This window comes from Xyrauchen texanus, chromosome 8 (genome assembly GCF_025860055.1).
Source record: "Xyrauchen texanus isolate HMW12.3.18 chromosome 8, RBS_HiC_50CHRs, whole genome shotgun sequence".
Lineage (NCBI taxonomy): Eukaryota > Metazoa > Chordata > Actinopteri > Cypriniformes > Catostomidae > Xyrauchen > Xyrauchen texanus.
Window position 1 is genome coordinate 42,781,376 of NC_068283.1, and position 22,156 is coordinate 42,803,531.

A 22,156-nucleotide genomic window follows, 5' to 3' on the forward strand; every position below is an offset into this window, starting at 1 on the left:
GTATTGTACTGTCCCTTACTTTTTGCACATGTTTGCATGTGCACTTTATTTAGGTATTATTTAGGAATTATATAGGTATTTTATTTAGTTTGTGTAGTCTCATGTGGTTCTGTGTTTGTCCTATGTTGTTTTATGTAGCACCATGGTCCTGGAGGAACGTTGTCTCATTTCGCTGTGTACTGTACTAACTGTATATGGTTGAAATGACAATAAAAACCACTTGACTTGACTTGACAATATGTGTTTTTAGCCATTTGTCTGAAGACAGAGAGTGAGTCAGCTTCACGGATGGAGTTGGGAAGTTCATTCCACCAACGTGGTATGATGAAACTGAGAGTCCGGGAAAGTGTTTTGGTGCCTCTTTGTGTTGGTACAACAAGGTGACGTTTCTTAGCCGACCGCAGGCTTCTGGCAGGAGTGTAGATCTGCATAAGTGATTTTAGGTATGCTGGAGCGGACCCAATGACTGTTTTGTATGCCAGCATTAGAGTCTTGAATTGAATACTTGCATCAAATGGCATCCAGTGGAGAGAGACAAAGAGTGGTGTAACATGCGCTCTCTTTTGGTTCATAAAATTGCATATTTCCATCAGTCATCAGTGCATGTTTACGTCACGCCTGTAAATAAATAATAGAAGTTCTAGCTATACAGCACATGTGTATGTTGTAGTAGTTTGAAGCTGAAAGCTTGTAGCCACAACAAATGAGCAACATTGACCATGGATCTGTTAGGAATATGGGAAGGCAGGAGAAGGTAGACGGGAGGTTCAGATCTAAATGCGGTCTTTTATTAACAAGCAATAATAAACAAACACAGGAACAAAGGAAAAGTCCACGATGGGAAAATGAAATTAACACATGAACACGAAACATCCACGAAGGGCAAGGCTATCCTCGAACGAACAAACATGGGAACAAGAGCAGGCATAAAACATTGGAAAACATGAAACATCACATTCAACGATCGACAGTCACTAAACAAAGAACCAGGGTTTAAATACACAGACACAATGAAGACTTAACGAGACACAGGTGAGAACAATGATGAGTGCAGGCAGTGAGGGAGGCCGGGAATTGTGGGAATTGTAGTTTTTAGACAAAGACAAGTGAAACACGGAGCGGACAACAAGGAAAACGTGACATGGAGCGTGATCAGTGATGAGTGAAACAGAAAACACGTGGCAGACAACACGGGAACGTAACAGGATCATTCAAAAAGGCAACCTTCTGGGGAATCACCCGTTTTCAAAATAAAGAAACCTTGAACTGAGAAGAGTCTGCAAGCAAAAAAGGAAAGTGACAGAGCCAGTAATAATAAAACACGAAAAAACATAAGCTTGGCGATGGTGACAACTCAGAGATCTTAAAGGATTTAAAATCCAGAGATGGAATGATAATTTATTGGACCGAAAGTTAGCCAATAAGCTCTCTTAGCACGGTAGTTCATTAGATAGCATTAGCCACTCTAATGGGGCATTTTATTATAGATTGTGGTACTACAGTGCTTGATTTCATTTACAAGGAAGGACAATGGGAAAATGTTTTACTTTATGCTGTTAACAACGCCAATCTCTAAACCACACTGAAAACATGAACAGTACTACTAACTTGTAAACATTATCGGTTTAGCAATCAATACCAGTTATTTAGTTGACCCAACAATAAACTTCTATGTTTTCTTAATGAGTAATGAAGATTACATTTTATTTGAGTCTATGTTTTTGAGTAAACTTTGCCTACTGCATAATAATTTATGAGCATAAAAAGTCACGCAGCGTCTGATGTCACAGAGCTGTAGCCTTGCAGGTGGCACTCATAATATGTGTTGCTGATGCATCGTGGGTGACTCGAGTTCGAATTCTGGCTCATGAGGTCCTTTCCCAATTCCATTCCCACTCTTCTCCCCTGTCATTTCCTGTCTCCTCTCCACTAACTCTGTCATAAAAGAACAAAAAAAAAAAAAGCTGACATTGTTTTTTTTTTTTTATTATTACAGGTACTTAAATATTCTTGGGTAATCAGTTACAACAAAAGTTTTGCGTATTCTCAACTTATCGGGTTTTACAGTGCAGTTACAACCTTGGCTTGTTTGCCTGCTAGCTAATTTGTAATAGTTTCCACTATTTAACATTATCTGATATTTTGTTATGTCTAATGTCATCCCTTAATTTGATGAAGATCAAACCAGATTTGAAGACAAATTTATACATAAATGCAATACCAAAGGGTTCACATACTTTTTATTTATACTGTACTTTATTATTCTCTCATTCTTGCTCTCTCTCTCTCTCTTGTCTCATGGCTCTTATCACACAGGGAACTCAAGAAAACCTGAGTAAGTTAACACATTTTAATCAGTGCCACATCTGATATTTGTAATTAAAATCTTTGTACATCGATATTCAGTCTGGTATTTCAATTTTGTTCTCTATTTCAGATCTGTAAACGATGGAAATGAAAAGATGAATCTCTCAGAAGATGACTCTGACAAAAAAGCTAACTGAGAGCTGTAAAATGTTCATGTTTATTTTGTTATTAATTATCATCAGTATATATTCATAATCATTTAGTAGCATTATTGATCATTTGCATTACATTATTACTTATGCTTTCATATTATGTTGTCTAATATGCATGCCTAAAATCTAGTGTAAGTCAAAGTTATATAAGTCTTTTATGTAAGTCTTATATAAGTTGCATACACTTGTATTGTTTGAACGTAAATTTACTGAGAAAATTTTCAGATACATGTTTTTCAAATTATGAGGGGAGGGAAAGTAAAGTGGGCTGTTTAAACAATGGAGAAGTTTAGTTTTTTCCTATGGTTGTACTTAAATATGCCTTGTACAGTTGACTGAGAAAGACCAAGCAAGGCAAGAAGACCATCCAAAGACGCCATTCTCCAATTGAAAGTTTACTTTCTCTCCTATGTTTGATGACTAAAAATGATTAGATTTGTTTTATTTCTTATAAAGGAACAGGTGTTTGGCTCTGTGACTGGGACAAATATGTACTGTAAATGTAAAGTCTTCAGAGCAAAGACTATAGTTTTGCATTTGTAAAGCAGAATGTGCCATGAAATGCTGTGGCTTTTTCTTAAAAATGCTATTATGATGATTGAGTCATTTCAAAAGTGGGAATAAGTAAACCTTTTCTTTATTTATATTCTTTATAGCACTTTCTATAAATGTGATTTGTTATGAAAGTGTGAATCAATTTGTTTATTTATTCTGTTGTGTATTTCTCAGTTCATAGTATTGTCCTACAAAGTCGAAAAGAAGTAACTACACCACAATTAATTGTATTGTCTATTCAGATATCAATTTTGAAATAGTCTCGCAGTTTTGTGAGTATATTTGAGTTAAACCTTCTGTCACAGGATATATCACGGTCGCTGTGTTTTGTAGGAACTCCTCCCCTACGAAGGGCAGGATCTACCTCCGTTCCTCTTCCATGTGTGGCCTAATCAGCCCATATGACGTATTTGCCACTCTTTTACCCTACCCTTCAGGGCAGGTTGTGGCCTCCACAAGGTCTTTTCCCCTGAAAGAAAAGGAACGGAAAAGAACGCCTTCCCTGGTGCATTTTATGAGCATTCAAAGGCCCCAGCCGAATCTAATCTTCTGTGGAGAGAAAAAATTAGTGAGAAAAAGCTGCGGCTGGTACAGCCTTTTTCCTTAAAAAGACATATATGTGGCTGAAGAAGCAGTAATTTACATGTACAATTCACAGTGAATTTAGCTTTGTTTAGAGCAGATCAAAAGACAGAGACGAATGTCGCAGTCTGAGATACAGCACTCAAACCATCAAGTTTAGACATTAGACAAGCTACTCCAGAACAAATAAGCACTTGATCATTAATTTCCTGAAATCTGATTGGCCAGCTATGTTGCTTTTTTTAAATGAAGATCACTGATGTTAAAACAAACATGAGAGTGACAAAAACACTGACCCTTAAAACCAGACTTGAGCTCAAGTTTGTGCTTCAAATCATGACGTGTGTGTGTGCAAAAACAGTGTTATTATGTAAACAAACTGGCACTTATAGGGTTAAATTCCTGAAAATGAATTCATATTTGGTAGTTATGATCAGGACTGCTGTTGGTTAAAAAATATAAGTAGAAAATAATATTAATATATAAGAGCAGTTTTTTGACGCAGACATTTTTGTCCTCTAAGTACCTCTGAGTAACTTTTTTAAATTGAAGCACAATGGTTATTAAGTAAACAAATAAAACATACTACAACATAAAATGACCACATGATGACCATAAATTAGGAGAAAATGTTTCAAAAACGAAAGAAAACTTCTCTTCATGAAGTGTGAAGTGACACTCGCAACCGCTAGAGGGCAGCACGACATTTGAAGAGCTGGTAAACAACAAAGCAACATTTACATTTACTCACTGGCTGTCTACATTTAAGTCTTTTGAGTTGATATATATTTTACATAAAAATATGGGTTTATTTCCTTTTTGTTAAAAAATTATATATTAAATGACGTTATTTTACTCTGGCAGTAACGGAGCCTTCTTCAGATGAGGTCCTTTAACGGTCGCGTCAGAGTGTTTACGCTCTGATCTGAGATCAGTGTTTTTTTCTCCTCTAACAAAGAATTTAACGTGTGTGTCGGCTACACTGATCTGAGACCAGACATAATCCCATTCTAAAGATGGCAGCCTCCATCAGATATTTATTAAAACCTTGGACACCAAGGTAAATGCTATTTTTTGGTCGTTTTCTTTATTTGTTTGTGCGTAATATCCAATCTGAGGTCTAAATCACGCCATGTTTCCGATTGTTTCTGCGTTATTCATAAAATGTGTGTTTAACTGGTGTTATTCGCAATAGCTGGTCAAGACGTGAACCGTGTGTTTAAAGGAATATTCCGGGTTCAATACAAATTGAGCTCAATCGACAGCATGTCGGCCATCTGGGCGTTAGCCTCAAACTGGGCGGGCCGAGCTGGTCAGATGCCGGGACGCTCTCCGATGCAGCGGCGCATTCATCATCCAATTCGGCGGTCCGAGGGAGTAGTCAGACTAGCCGTGAGGTGAGCCGCCCTCAACTCCAGCCCGGACGGAAGTCAAAGAGCGTGCCAGGGGGCGGGTGGTTCGTGGGGATTTACCCGGTGAAACTGAGCCCGCTGCCATCTCCAAATCGCTTCCATCGCCAACCGGGTCGTCCTCAATACCGTTGGAAGAAGGAGCGACGCGGTGGGCGGCTGGAGCAACGTTGCCATGGTTAAATTTCTCGCAGTGAGAACAAGAACCATCCACAAACGCCGCCTCAGTGTGGTCACGGCCCAGACACACGAGGCAGCAGCTATGACCAGGGGCGGAAAGATATCGACTATGGAGTCAATTCCACGCCACATATATTTGCAAAAATATAAAGTATTGCAAAAGAAAATAAAGTTTTTGTTATAATTTTGTCATCCAATGTATTTAATTTATTTGTTGATCTGCAATCCCCGTCTCGATACGGCTCAGCTGAGGGAAGAAAGAAATGACTCAATGGTTTCAAATCCCTCTCCAATGTTTATTGTTTCAGCATTCTGTTATATGGTCCACAAAACCACATTCCACTGGACCCTCACCAATGAAATAGTTCTTTACCTTATATGGGGTGACATACATGTTTGAAGCTACGTGTGTAACATGAGATTAGAGAAACACATTCCTTAAAACATCTTTAGAACAGAAAACAGCTGTAGCTACCCCCAACAAAAGAAGTTTAAAAGAGGCCTTCATTATTCCACATTACATCACCAGAGAAGTTGTTGAGAAGCATTAATTATTCCAGTTTTGCAAAAGAAAAAAAAGTATTGAGCAAAAAAAAAAATTTGTTTTTAAAACAAAAAGTATCACAAAAGTAAAATAAAGTATTGAGAGAAAAAAATAAAGTTTTGCAAACAAAAATAAAGAATTATTTTTTATAGCAAAATATAAACTAAACTTTTATCCTTTTTTATCTCTGCAACTGATTTTTAGGCAGCAATGATTTTGCCACAAATCTTTTTCTTTGCAATGCTACTAATTATTTTGCAATGCTCCTTTTAGTCTGCATTTCCATCACATGTGAGCTCATGATACCGTTTTGCCTTTGCGCTTCACTTTTCTGTGCGTTTCACTTTATGGCACTGTTTTGACGTGGGGGTGGAGTCAGGGGATCGGGGCGTGTACAAGAGGCTCAGTGATGCCTCCCTGGAAGTTACATCATTAGCTTGAGACACGGATCAAACATCATGGCCGATCAGTAATTAATGGCCCCGTTATGTTTACCAAATTCTATGAACATTGAACTTGTCAAAAGGAAAAAGGAAGAAATTTAAAAAAAAAAAAAAAAAATTTATCTCTTGTTGTTGTTCCTTTTTGTTTTGTTTAAATTGTTTCAGAACATGTGATTTTTGTCATGTGAATCATTCTTGATGTATGCTGAATTCTGTCATTTGAATTATTTGTCAATAAAAAAAAATAAAATAAAAAAAATCATGGCCGAGCAGAAGCATGCAGGTGGATCTCAGGTATGTAAAGTTGATTGTTTCCTTTTATTTAATTAGCATTAAATGTGCTTTAACAGCGTTTGCTTCAGATAAAGAAGTTAGAGATCAGTTAAAGCAGATTTATTAGCCATACTCGCTAACGCGTCTGAAATAGCAGCATCTGCAGTTTTTTCTCTCTCAATTGATTGATTCTTATGTTTACTTTATAGATTATAATTGTCTATACCATAGTATGCTGTCTTCTAAAAAAATTTAAACTCCATATTTAAAAATATATAAATAAATAGATGTTACATTATCACTGTTAAAGGAGACAATAAATTGATTACAAATAAAAAGTTAAACGATCATAACAAACGTGTTCTGTCTTTCAAATTTTTTTTTTTTTTAATATCAAATGTTTACATCCCCTATATTCTTAACCCTGCATTATACAGCTTCTTAAGTTCTTATGATGCTCACTGTAAATGTACGTGTATCCAAGTCATCTCATGTAATTATTTGCCGTGTCACATTTAGCAAAGAGAATATCCAGATGTCGTGACGGCAGCACAGAATCTTATTAGTGTTCTGACTCAAAGCCTCGGACATATTCAGGCAGCTCAGGGTCAGCAGCAGCAACAACAGCAGCTTTCTCCTGCTGTTTCTCTGCCTCGAGTAGAGTAGGATATGGCCAGGTTATCAGCACATACTCTTAAGAATCAATCTGTTCAATTTGTTTTGCTTTTGCACAGTTAACTTCATAAGTGATGTTCTTTTATTGTTTGTAGATCGTTTCCTGGGATGTTTAAGAAGGCAAAAAAGAAAATTGCAAACCCTCAGATAAATCAGAAAGTGGCACCTTGGAAGCCATTTTCTGTTAACATATACCTCATTAACAAAAACACTGACACCTCACCTTCACCATCTGAAGAGTTGGAGTTACTCCAGGCAGGATTGGGAAAACAGACTATTACAATTTCTTCCAACGGGAACCATTCTGAAGTATGTACATTTTTACAGTACAAATGTACATTTATGTCAGTGCCATCTGATAACAAAGCAACATTAGAACTGTTCTCACTGCAATTAACATTGGGTTGACATCTGTTACGAGTCAGACGAGGAGTGAGGAGCTACATGCAGTTTTTTTTTTAATGGGAGAACAAAACGTGAACAGGATAACTCAAAATAACAAAAGACAGGGAACAAATAAAACATCCACGAGGGGAAAACCAAAATACGAACACGAGAAACATCCATGGAGGGCACAGCAGGAACACAGTCAAGGACAAACATTACCTTTACATTTAACAACCGACAAAGACTGAACAAACAACAGGGCTTAAATACACAAAGGATAATGACACACAGGTGAGGACAATGAAGTGCATTGGCAGTGATGAGGGCAGGGAATTATGGGAGGTGTAGTCCAGAACAGATGACAAGGGATAAACACAGGGCAGACAACAGGGGATCGTGACAACATCTTTATTAAAAGAATATTACAGTTTTAAAACAAGTTAAGCTGAATCAACATCATTTGTTTGAAAATTTGAAATTCATTTTGACATCTATTATTTTCTCTTTAAACATGAAAAAGTCTGGGGTATAGTAAGGCACTAACTGATTAAAACAAGACATAATGTGCATGTAAAAATTATTTTAGTGTGATAAAATCACTTTTCTGGGTGAAGTTGTGCCCAGTTTTACAACCTTGTTGCCATGATGATGTAATGTCAACAAATCTTAAAATTACTGTAAAAATGAAAATGTAATCAACTTTAAAGCTTAAATAATATGCAAGTTTTTAAAGAATAAGTAATGTAAGTGCTTTTATGAAAGTAAAAGCTTAAAATATCTCCTTTTAAACCCTCATTCACTTCCATTTTAAGTGCCTCACTGTAACCTAAATTTTTGCTCTTTTTTTTCCTTTTTTTAAGAAATTAAGGGAGTTGAAATAATTTTTTGTGGTTATCAACAATCATTAATGTAAAACCCATTGCTTGCTTCATTAAATACTCATACACTTTTAACAAACTTATGTTTATGGAAAATGATGCACATAGTCTGAGGGAAACTGTAAAGAAAATGTTTTACATGTAATTTCGTAGTAAAGAAAGGAAAGATAAATGCAGAATAACTTGATGACAGTTCCATAGATGAGGGCTTCTATTGATAAGCAATTATTAATAGTGTGCCCATCACAGGCTGTATTTATATAATCAGTGTTTTTGACCTCATAAATATACTAATAGTAGTATTGACCCTGGTTTTGTAAATATGCAGTGTGAAACCTGAATCCCCTTGGTTATAAATGACCCTAGGTTAACAATTTGAAGTATGGGGGTATCTCAGCGAGTATTAGCGCTGACTACCACCCCTGCAGTCACGAGTTTGAATCCAGGATGTGCTGAGTGACTCCAGCCAGGTCTACTAAGCAACCAAATTGGCCCGGTCGCTATAATGTGGTTCTTGCTCTCAGTAAGGCACGTGATCAGTTGTGTGTGGATGCTGCAAAGAGAATAGCGTGAAGCCTCCACATGTGCTATGTCTCCGCGGTAATGCCCTCAACAAGTCACATGATAAGATGCGCGAATTGACGGTCTCAGACACGGAGGCAACTGAGATTTGTCCTCTACCACCCGGATTGAGGCGAGTCACAACGCCACCACGAGGACTTAGAGCACATTGGGAATTGGGCGTTCCAAATTGGATAGAAAAATTTATGAATTTGATTAATGGGAAGGCTTATTGTATGTTTTTTTTTACTCTTTTAAATGAATGATTTGATAAAACTGCAATATGATCATTGAGAACAAAATCTCATAGCATGCTTATATTATGCTTTTTATTGTTGCATTCATTTTAGGATTTTAATTGAGTTTCAAATTTATAGAAACTTTTGCATTAACATTATGAATTCACTAATGTTTCAGATACATAACTGAAATGTATTGTTTTATATTTGTCATGCATTTACATAACCATTGCTTTGTGTCTGCTTTAGTTTAAATTTTTGCCCTTGTTTGTGAACCTTTGTTCTGTTTCATGTTTTCTGTAGTTATGCAAGCTACTTGAAGCTGAATTTCCCAAAATGAGATCACTTACTGGAGGTTGGCTGCTTTATAAGGCCCCAGGTGCACTATATTGTTATCCAAACTAGACCCCAGCTCGTGAAGAGCTAAACACAACATTTTTAGCGCAAACTGTACAAGTGATATCTTGAGTGGTGTTATAGACACAGGGTTAGAATTGAACCTTTCTCTTGACATCCCTAAGGTGACATATGTATACATTAGGACTGACTCCTTTATAGCATTGCACAGGGAAGGGATAATAGGATATGTGTCGAAAGACCTGGTTGTTGTTATTATTGTTTATACATTCCACTTTACAGAGATAAGCCTAATTATACTGTAAGAGCCCACTATTGCTGCACATGTTGTAATGTGTTTTTTGAATTGGCAGGTGGAAATGGAAGAAGAAAGCTTACAATTGTGCCTCCAGACTCAGAGCGCTATACAGGCAGTCTTATCAAGATGGCATCTACCACTGGAAGAACAGCACTCTACATGATCGGTCTTCAAGATGAGTTATGTCTTGATCCACTGCCATTCTCAGCAGAGGAGTTTGCTAAGATGCCAAAGGTGGAGTGTCGGACATGTAAAACATCAATGCCACTACCGGTTTTATACTTGCATGTCAAGTCCTGTGATGGCACACAATCAGCTGATGATGAAGAGGTATGTTATTTACAACCATCGACCATCTACATTTCATTTAAGTTTTGTTTTGGCAGCATATATACCCAGTTATTTCATCTCAGATTACTGATGATGCGAAAATAGTTGCTGAGACGGCCAGTACTGTGACCTTTGCCGCCCCAACCCCTACTTCTAGGCCTACACCTACTACCCCTACACGAACCTCTACTCCTACACCCACCACAAGTTATGAGGTGATATGAATCAAAACAGTGCATTGTTAAATGTGTGCTCAAATACTTACTTTCTTCGGGACGTGCTGTAAATAATGACAATTGTACACCAGCACCTGTGCAGTCCATTGAATTCTTTTTAAATTGATTTGCTGATATTTAAAGGTGAATCTTTTAATATATTAATATTAAATGGCAGATTTTAAATATGGTTCAAATCGTTTTAACTTGCATGTGATGAGGATTAGAATCATAAATATAGTGTCTCATATATTTTTTTGTTATAAACATGGAGCTGTGCTGCCTTATGGGAGCTGCAATGCTAAGATTACATTATCTGCTAAATGCTACTCTTTATCTGTGTAGAGCCCCATTGTCATACACTTTCAATCACAAGATAAGCGCACTGACTCTCAAAAGTACATTTCAAAACTATCGTTTTTGGATAATACTGCTTCAATGGCTACCGTTGTCAGTATAAGTCCAAGCTGAGCAACATGTCAATTAAACAATTTACTTAATTACAAATGACTGTGTTTTTGCTTTGCATGTCATATTTAATAATTTGTCTTTTCTTGATTTTATAGGATGAGAGACAGTGTCCCATTTGTTTGGACATATTTACGCAGAGACAGTTGCCTGTGCATGCAAGTATATGTGGAGAAAGGTAAGATGTTATGATTTGTAAAAGCATATCATTTTCAACAATTGTGTGGTTATGAGGTTTTTGAGTTAAATCAAGGTTTATTGTAATGAGAACTTGTATCCTCAGTGTATTACACACATTACCTTATTCGATCAGTCCTCCATGTGGCACACCTGAACACAAAAACCAAAGGCCAGAAATAAAATGGTAGAGTATTTTTAATCAATACACGTAAAGACACTTAAAGGGATAGTTCACTCAAAAATGAAAATTCTGTCATCATTTACTTCATTTACCTCATGTCATTTCAAACCTGTATGACGTCTTTCTTCTGCAGAACACAAAAGAAGATATTTTAAAGAACGTTGGTAACCAAACAACAATGGTGCCTATTGACTTCCATTGTATGGCCAAAAAAATCACTGAGACATTTCTCAAAATATCTTCTTTTGTGTTCCATAGAAGAACATCAAGGTTTGGAATGACACAAGGATGAGTAAATGATGACAGAATAAAAAAATTTGGGGGAACTATCTGTGGAGGGGGGCGAGGCCGGGTCGGAATATCGCGCGCCTGGTCCCCAATCGGCCTGATGAGGCGCGCGAGGGATAAAGGCGGCCGGTGACGATGGTTAGAGAGAGAGAGAGAATTACGGGCATGTCCGTCATGTGTGTTTTTGTCCTTGTTTTAAGTTTCTCATTAAAATATTATTTATGTTGACAAGCCGGTTCTCGCCTCCTCCTTGCCCATCCTTAACTGTGTTACACTATCCCTTTAAGAATATAGAATTTATGACTAATAGGGTTTTTTGTTTTTTTTCACAGTCCAGATTATGTACTGCATTTGTTGGCAACTAGAGTTGATGACAGCAAGGATTTCAAGATCTGCGTGTCTCGCACAGACAGCAACGGTACAATGGCAGCAGCAAAAGAGAGGAACCCCTGGCAACACTTTGTGTGTAACATTTTTGGGGGAAGCAGGTGTTGATACAGGTGCCATTCGAAAGGAATTTCTTACAGGTAAGTCATCTCTATTATGTTATAAAAAAAATTATTCATGGTAACACTTTAAGGATTAGAAATTAGACATTAATTAATTACTAATAATCCTATTTGTATGTGACTAGTTATGGGTTTGTTAGTAATTCTTAACATATAACTTATTATCTACATCCTTTATAGTTTCCCAGTGCATGATATAAATGTGTATTTGTGGCAGGGCGGAGCCGGGTCGTGATTCTACACACCCGGTCCCTTATTAGGCTAATTAAGCCTCCGAGAGGGATAAAGGCCGACTGCGGAGGATTGTGCGGGAGAGTATAAGCATAGTTAATGTCCATTTCATTTTGGTCATGTTTGTGAAAACAGACAGCAGAGATGTATTGCACCTAATGATTTCAAACTGTTTATGGAAAAATATGGAAGTATGGGGAACAAATTGCATCCTCATGATGTTCCAAACATATATGACTTTATTCCCTGACAAGCCTCGGTAACGAACTATTTTTCATAAAATCAAATCATATTTTGCAGTTTAAGAAAGTCAAACAGGTTTGGAACAAAGAATTTAAGGCAATTTACATTTTGTGATGAACCTTTCCTTTAATGAAACATGAATCATACAAATGATGGACAAACAATGCTTATCCATTGAAATAACATTTTTGGACAAATACAAATTGACTTACCTTAATGGAAACCCATGTCTCTCCACTGACTGAAGGAAAAAACCAAGGGCAGTTGCTGCTTCGTTATCTGTAGCAGCTCCAAGGTACATGATCTGAGGGAAATTATCTAATGTTACATTTATGTATACCCATCAGTAATTCTTTATGTATTTTTCAAGGCAAACAAAACATAGTGAAGAGAAGAATTAGAAAAATACCTTTCTGGAGTAGCCATCAACGGCACCGAAAATCACAAGGCCATACCTGATAAAAGATAACATTAGTTATTAACAGTTTACATATATATGTAACTAGAGAGAAAAGCACAAACATACTTCAACAGTTGTTAAGGCTAAAAGATAAAACAAATAATAATAATTTAAATGGTATACTTGATGTACGGTATACTTCACACTATGACATACCTTATAAGCTTGTGGTTTGTGTCTACATGAACAACATGAAGAGGGCCCCGCACAGAATAAGTCTTTACAACTCTGCTGGAATACTTGCAAGAATGACACAGTTGAGTCCACTCGATGCATGGGATCCCATACTCTCGTCCATGACACACGGTGACCCAGTGCTTGCAACCGTCCTTTCATCATTCTATGCCCTAGGTGTGGACTTTCAGCCTTTACCGAACTGACTAAGTTGTCAAGCTCCTCATCTGTGATCTTAGAGTAGGTGTCTTTTACAGAAATGCCATACTCATTCAGACGACAATTGATAGTCCTTGTTGACACACCAAGGAGCTGGGCAATAAATGGATCAGACAGCTGCATATTCACTAGTTTCTGAAGATGCTCTCTTGAAATAATAAACTTTGGAGGTCCCTTTACTCCATATTGCACTTCAAGGGTAGTTATGGGTGCACTGTTATTTTCAATATGCCTCTCCACTGTGTTTTTTAAGGTTAAGAGTTCATGAAAAAGTTCTTCTGGGACTGTAATTTGATTATACACAGAGGTGATGAAAAGAAGCTTGTGGTTGCATACAAACTGAAAGTAGTCTAAATCCAATGGTTGGCGACTCATTGCATACTGCAGTTTGGAGAGCAGTCTCTCCATTATCATCTTTCCCAGTTCAACACTTCTTCAGTAAGTTGACATATACAAAATGCAAAAAAAAAGTTTGTATGATATTTTGACAAGATATTATGGAAATTACAGCTTAATTTGTTATATTACTTTCTATATAGCTGCTATACAAATGAATTCTTGACAGTGTATTTGTTGTTTGACATCAGAGGATCCTCTCACGATTGTCAATTATCTGTTAACACTAATAATTCCTTACAAATATGTACATTATCCAAAGCTGCTAGCTAACGTTAGCAAGTATGGCTAATAAATCCACCACTTTAACTGATCTCTAACTTCTTTATCTGAAGCAAACGCTGTTAAAGCACATTTAATGCCAATTAAATAAAAAGAAACAATCAACTTTACATACCGGAGATCCACCTGCATGCTTCTGCTCGGCCATGATGTTTGATCCGTGTCTCAAGCTAATGACGTAACTTCCAGGGAGGCATCACTGAGCCTGTTGTAACCGGTCCTGCTCGCTCCGAACAGGACTCGAACTAACGTCTGCGGCATGGGAGGCGGGTGCTCTAACAAGGAGGCTAAAGGCTACAACCTCTAGCGTCAGTCGCTAGTGCACCTCTTGAGGTCAGGAGAGTGAGGTTTACACACTGCACAGCTATCTACCAGCTGGCTCCTGTTGCAGAGATTAAAAAGGATAAAAGTTCTTTAGTTTATATTTTGCAATTCTTTTTTTTTGTTTGCAAAACTTTATTTTTTTTCTCTCGATACTTTATTTGACTTTTGTGATACTTAATTTTTGTTTTAAAAATGTTGCTCAATACTTTTTTTCTTTTGCAAAACTTTATATTTTTGCAAATATATGTGGCGTGGAATTGACTCCATAATCGACCACATCCAGGAACTACACAGAGGCGGAGGGCATCTTTAAAAAGACGTGTCCTGAAAACAGCAACTCAAACTCTTACTGTTACATTTATAATGCTAATTAAATTTACATGCAACTAAACAACTAAACTGTATAAAACTCATAAATCAGTTTAAACTTTAATTATTGCATTTATGTGTTGTTTTCATATTTATCTCTGACTCACCCAGTTGTTCCAGTTCTACAGTTGTGTTGGCTGAAACTCCTCCAGCAAACACGACACACATATATGTAATGCAGCGCAGTTTTGCATTATTATTCATCAAAACTGTTTTTTGACTCTCATGATTAATGGCACTTGTTTGTGAGCGCTCTCCGTTTCAGTTTGAAGTGATTAGAAACAATAACAGTTTAGAAAGTAAGGTAATGTAAAGAAAATAGTGCACAACAGCGTACATAAATGATGAAAAATGTCGAGATAGAAAGTAAGCTCTCGTTCTCTCACACACAGTCAGCGCACACACAAAGAGAGAGATGCCACATAAAGATGCACACTAGGTTTAAATTTTAATGGTAAATGTGTACACACTGAATTTATGACGACTGTAAAGAGCACATTAAAGGGTAACTAAACCCTAAACCAACTTTTTTTAGTTAATGATCTGTACGCATGGGGCTTTATTAATACAGGTCATTGATTCAAGTAATTGTTTTGACATTTGTGTATAAAGTGTTTTAATTCTACAATATATGGTGTAAAAACGTCTGAGTGCTGCCCTCTTCAGGTTGAACGGTGGCTACTGCAGTTGAATTTTCCTATTGGCTGTTGCGGTACGTCGTGACGTAAGCGGTGACAGCTGACGTAAGCAGGTTCCAGCTCACCACGCCAGATTCATGTACATGTCGTCTTGCGACCGTGTGAGGAATAATAATAACGAGTCTGACAGCAGCTGTTGTCGTGGAATATCGCGATGAATCTCTCTAAGTTGTAAGAAAACTCTCGGAGTCTTGAGTTCCAGATGCCAAAGTTGTAGTTTAATGAACACCAACAAACATGAGACCGGCCAGCTGTCCGTTCTGACTGTCTTAGTCCAAAACCTCCTCTTCTATACAGTTTGTTATCTGGCATTACCTCATTTCTGTGCCCCTTTGTTATTTTTGTAACCAATGGATACTATTTGCCACCATTACCTCACAGAGCCTTTTGATATCTTTTTACTGGTAGAAACTTGGCTTTAGTCTATCTTCAAGGTCCTTAGTCTCATTATTTTGTTACAGCTGGGTGCTCTTTGTGGCCTCTGCAGCATCAACACTTTTAGTAACCTCATATGCGCTCTCCTGGGTCACACAAAGGCCAGGAAACTCATATAAGTATTTTGATACATAAGAAACATACTAGAATATTGAAAAATATACTATATATTCCCACCTCTGAGACTTAAAATAGTCTCACACTCTATTTACCTCAAACCAGAGTGCAGTCACACAAGCTAGCCTGTCCCATTTCATCATGTAGCCAAAGTAGGCCACTCAGTCCACTATCCAATGCCATTTTTATGGGGCTGCACTCTGCAGAACTTGGGACCAAACCTCTCCATCCACACTTAACTAGGAAGGAGTAAAAGATCCCAGTCCTCTAGCTAGCACTGTTCCTGGGGGTGGGTGACAAAAATCAACTCATTTGTAATAAGCATGTGCATGCAACTGTAAAGCCTTACGTGATGTAGAGTACAATTGATTATCCATTGAGTAGAAGATATATATATATATATATATATATATATACATATATATATATATATATATATATACACATACATATATATATACATATATGCTTTAACAAAACACTATTAAAAGTAACATAGTAATATTTATCCTTTGTTGCCAGAGGAACTCACAGACAATTCCGGTAGCCTGGAGCGCTATCTGGTGGTGTGTTGGAGCAGACAGCGGGTTTTTAAACCACCAGTTGAGTCTATTTGCTCTTGCAGCCAAGCACTGAGGTGCTCGTCGCTCCTGTCTTCAAATATAGCTCTTATATGTCTTCTCTTGGCAATAACTTCACATATACATTATATGGAACCATAATTATCAAAAATGCTACTTCTATTTGGTTAGATACAGTGTACTAAATATATACTTCACCAATAAGTAATAAGTAATTGGTTACATTGATAATATGTCAAAAATAACAAACAAAACACCCTCTAACTCCTTTCTTGAGATGCTACCTATTTTGTTATGTAAAATGAAAGTACAATAGTCTTGCTGTCTCCCTTACTATCAAAAACATGAGAAAAGTGTTCAAAAATAAAATTCCCCTTACATTGTTATTTTCTTGATTGCTTCTCGGTAAATCTCATCAAGTTCATCCAATCCTGGCCCAATGGTATATTGTCTGGTTGCTACACATGTTTGCGTTGTCATCATTGATACGGCTACCATTTGCTTAGCCTCCGTTCTAGTCATAATTGATCTCAGAATGGGTATAATACAACATAACAATAATGCAAATAGGGTCAGTCCCATAACTACTATTATACCTATTTTCATTAGCCCCAACTTCCATGAACCAAAAAGATCATCAAACCATTGCCCAAACCGCTGATCTCTCCCTACATTAGATTTAACTTCCTTTCTCAGGTCATGCAGTTTCCTCATCGCCTGGGTAAAAGTTCCTTCTGGGGATGTATTATTTGGTATGTATGTATATACAGCAATCTAAATCTAAACCTAATCACATTATTATTAAAAAACATTTCATCATCTAAATGCCATATTACTGCACAATTGCCCTTAAATTGTCCTACATTCGTTTTTCCTTTAGTTTTGTTAAAGCATTCATACTCCAGTTGACAATTTATTTTATATGATAATGTGCTTTCTTTTTTCTCATTATCCACACGTATTTGTCTAATTTTCTGCCTTCATCTCCCCACCCTATCATCTTATAATATTTATCATATTCCGGATGACCCAAGAATGCCAAACATTCTGCTGGGCAGAACACTGTTCTCCCTGTTTTACCACAATTTTTTGGCATAATACTCAGCGCAATGCTTATAATCATACTGATTTGGGACTACTACAAATTTTTTCAATGGAGTGGGCGAGCACATTACACAGTTTGTCATTTTTGCTTGCTTAGCTGCATATCTGGCCCATTTATACCAGTCATTTTGATTTGCATATTGTAATAGTTTCTCTGTTCCTGCTGACTCTATGGGTTCCATATCATTTTCTAAATTTATTTGCTTTTTCAGTCTTTGGGTGATTATTTTGACAGGTGTCTTTTGAGGCCGATTCTTCGGTTTGTTCTGCTTAGCCAAATTGCTTATCCAGATTCTTTGCTTTTCGGGTTCACCTTTGTTTAGTGATCCAGGCGTTCGCTTCTTTCTGATTTCTCGTGCTATGTTATCTAGACTCTGCTCATTCGGGGGAATAATATTGAAGGTCTGAGATGTCAATTGTAGGAAATTCATCATACCATAGTCGTTGTGACAGTCCTTCACCTGGAGAGTCTGGGCCTTCCTTGATCGCCTGTCCGGTAGGCCCTGTATAGGAGGCAATACCTGTCCCAAATATGTTAGTAACAGCATCATCAACTCTAATACCTCCTTGAGCTTCCATTCTTTCTCCATGTGCCACAACTCTTCCTCGAACAACTGCGCTTGTTGGCCTGTTTCATTTCCTTCAGTTGCTTCTGAATCTGTTTCAGCAGGACGATCACTTTCTTCTTGTCTTTCTCCTTCTTCACCTTCTTGGTCCTGTTCTTCTGTGACATGTACTTCCGTCTCACTTTCTATGCTTTCCTGCTCTACTGCGGCACTTCAATCCCTTTTTCTGCCGCAGCATGCTCTTCCCCTACTTTCGCTTATCCTTCTACTTCCTCTTCTCTTTCCTCAGATTCTGTAGCCGGTTCCTGCTGATCTTCTTCTTCCTTGGGTTCTTAGTTTTGTGCTTGCTGCTCTTCTTTGTCTGAATCTTGCCTCGTATTCATCGTTGGGAATTCCATATTCATAGTTTCTTCAATACAGTCCGTCAAGTGCTCTGTACTTTCTGAATTCACATTCTGGAGTATTTTGTTTTAGGTCAGCTTCATTGGAAAGGCCATCCAAGATCCCCAAGGCTGATTGTAGGGAACCCACTCTGCAGTATGCTTTCTTAGAATTGTTCATCTGGTGATCCTAGTCCTTCTTGGGATGTTTCTCTGGTAGGCCCCATCATTGGGGGCAACACTTGTCCCAAGTATGTCAGTAATAACATCCATATTAATATGTCTTTCTTATTCATTGGTATTGTAGGCCGCAATTGTTTTCCACCTTCTCTCCTTCAGCGGGTCATCCTGTCCTAACTTGCTTCAATGATGGCACCAGCATGACTATTTCATTTTATATGCATAAAGAACACTGTAATCACCTCATATGATTACATGTTTTATATTAACTAACAATCATTACTTTCTGCATTCATTTGATTAATATATTAAATGATTTCCCTTATTAGAGTCATTTGCTACACACACATTTGTTGCATCTCATTTCTAGCACTAAATAACACATGGGTCCTCTGCCTCCTCCAGGCAGGAGCCAGGCATAGTTTGACTTTGTTCCAATTAAAAACATTAGATCATCCCTTTAGTATCTATACACAACATTTTTCATGGTCATTCACAGAAAGGGTCATTCACAAAAAGGCTATAATTCTCCACAGAGGAGGAAAACTACCACAGGTGTTCCTTATCTTAAAACTCCCTACTCATTCACTTATCACATACATTTCATTTCCTCCTGTTTCCCAAGGACTCTCAATGTCTGTATCACATTAATTAATTTTCCCTGCAAGCTAAGCTGTTTTTCATAGTTTCAGACTATATCAGAGTAATTCAGAATATTAAATCAATAAAAGAATGATCAAATATATAACATATTATTGGAGGAATCAATTTCCTCCCAGTTTGGTCTTTCTGTTGCATTGGGCCATTTACATTGATCAGTACTTCATCTGGTTTTTACATAATTATTTAATCAGTGGTAACACACAATATAATATTATTCCCCTCTCAAGAATTGTTGTTTCAATTATTATACCAATTGTAGCCAACCCTGCACCCTATTTCTTAATTAATTCAATTTATATTGTTACAAACAAGACAAGCAAGTCTTAATCTTTAGTCACCACCATGTATCTTTTCCATTCTTCATTACTTTTACAATGTACATGAGTTCAATTAAAGCATAAGTAAAAGGAATAAATCATCTTCCAGTCTAAATTCATTATCATACAAACATTCCCATGTTTGTTTAATACTTCTATATAAAGTCAAGCACTCCTTTGTCTGCAACGGTTCTCAAAACTTTACCCCAAAAACCAATCTATAAATAATCCTCTACACAGGGTATGATCCCCTGACAACACAGTGACAGAATGCTTGGTATTTAAAACTGTGATAAGTTATTTTAGTAAAGCGGTTATTAAAATGCAGCATATATCCACCCCTTAAAACCCTTTCAAACCTTCTTGGGCGGTGACGCCATTGTCAAGTCTTACCCGTCATTGGGTCGTCACCTCTTGCCCCTGGTCTTGATACTGCTCAGTCCTCAATCCGTAATAATTTGGTATCAGTAAACAGATATTTTCTTTTTCAGGGAGTATCACCAGAGAACCGACACAGCCAATGGAACATCTACAAATGCTTAAATATGGAGACAATTCAAAACATGGTTAAATTCAAAAAAGAATTATTAAATATTCATCAATCTATTAAATTTGTCCAAAGTAAAAGTAAAATATGCTAAAATTGAACTCATTTAAAGATCATTCATTTCCATTCAGGTTTTAGTTCTGCTACTTTAGCAAATGTTACACAAAACTATGTATCATGGTGGGGACTAACATCAGATCAAAGCCTCTCAAGCTTCTAGGAAGCTTAATTAAAAACATCACCTTAATTCAATAATAGTCTCTAGATAGTTTTTGAACCTACATTTATTCTTTCAGATGAATTTTCAACTTAATCTCTTTTCTTCAGTATAAACCCTTAACTTTAGATTGCCCTCTGAATATATAAAATCTTTAATCATTGATGAGGAGAGCTGTTTGAACTCCTTCATATCACTCTATCTAACATTATTATATAACATTAGATATATTAGATAACATATATATATCTATAACATTACTATATAACATTATATCAAGGCACATCATTTTACATATAAAAATAAAATCAAACCAAAATAAAATGAAATAAAACACTTATGAATATTTCTTCAAATTCTGCTCTTGTGTTTCTGTTTCAAGCAGACACTTATCAATTTTAGACTGAGAGTAAGAAGTGGGGCATTACACTGTTTCACAATAATACATTTAATTTATTCTTCAACAGTAAAAATAGTGATATTTATAATAACTGATTATATTAACTGCTTTCAAACTTTCTCATCTCACACCATTTAAAAACAAAAACTACTCTCATCAAAAACTACTCTCATCTTACTTTCATCTGTCCATTCAAACAACATACAAATAACCTTTCTAATCTTTAATAAAACAGAACACAATGTCTTTTTCGACATTCTCTATATAATCAATACAACTTATGTTTCCTTCTGTTCATGCAGAGCTTTACATTTACAACACCTATCTTATTATTAATATTTATTATCCCTTTTTTATTATTAAGTAATAATTTATTATTACTACTTTCTCCATTTCTTACACTTTCTCAGGTGAAGGAACTTCCATTCTATCTAATAAAATAATATAAATCAAGTATATAAACTAACAGAAAAGTAAAAGATTAAACATAATAAAGTCTTAAAGACAAACATATCTAAAAACATATCTCTTTTCTTGTGTTTTGAAATAATTGCTCAGTAAGATGCACTACGTACTTTTAATTTCTCATGACTCATTACATTATTTATTTATTTATTTATTTATCCAAATGTTTCATCATCTTTTAACAGTTATCACTATTATACCCCTAAAATTACACTTTCATGTATTAACTATGGCAAACTAAAATAGTAGTAATAGAAATAGACACTCAATCAGCACTTTATAGCACACACTAAGCTCCTTTTTCTTTTTCTTTTCTTTATTATGAGGGTACTCTCTGGAAAATTTGGGGGAGTAACCAATCCAATAGGTAACTCTATAACTTTGCCGTATGTTTGTAATATTTACTCTTCAAATCAATAAATCAGTGGTTAGCTGCTGGATTTAAATTTAGACCCTCAGAACAATTTAGACACGGGCATTAAACCCCATTGATGGCATTAATTTAGACACGGGCATTGAACCCCATTGATGGCATTAATTTAGACACGGGCATTAAACCCCATTGATGGCATTAATTTAGACACGGGCATTGAACCCCATTGATGGCATTCTGGAAAATCATAAAATGATCTTATAAGACTGAAATCAACTTTTCCAGAGAAATTTGAATCCACATTATAAATGGCAAATCAATAATGATTACCAGCAGCAATGAGC

General features: G+C 36.5%; 2 protein-coding genes across 4 annotated transcripts in view; one reads left to right on the forward strand and one right to left on the reverse strand.

Moving 5' to 3' along the window:
- LOC127647782 (V-set and immunoglobulin domain-containing protein 1-like) overlaps positions 1–3,131 on the forward strand; it is a 100,752-nt gene extending 97,621 nt beyond the window's left edge. For 2 of the 3 annotated variants that reach the window (XM_052132252.1, XM_052132253.1), the window contains exons 16-17: positions 2,317–2,335; positions 2,438–3,131. The gene's annotated coding sequence lies outside the window, so the exon portion shown is untranslated. Of the gene's footprint in view, positions 1–250; positions 444–2,316; positions 2,336–2,437 lie in introns of all 3 variants that reach the window. The other variant, XM_052132254.1, reaches the window with a different exon arrangement.
- LOC127647777 (uncharacterized) overlaps positions 1–22,156 on the reverse strand; it is a 227,109-nt gene that overhangs the window by 168,241 nt on the left and 36,712 nt on the right. The gene's annotated exons all lie outside the window — the stretch shown is intronic.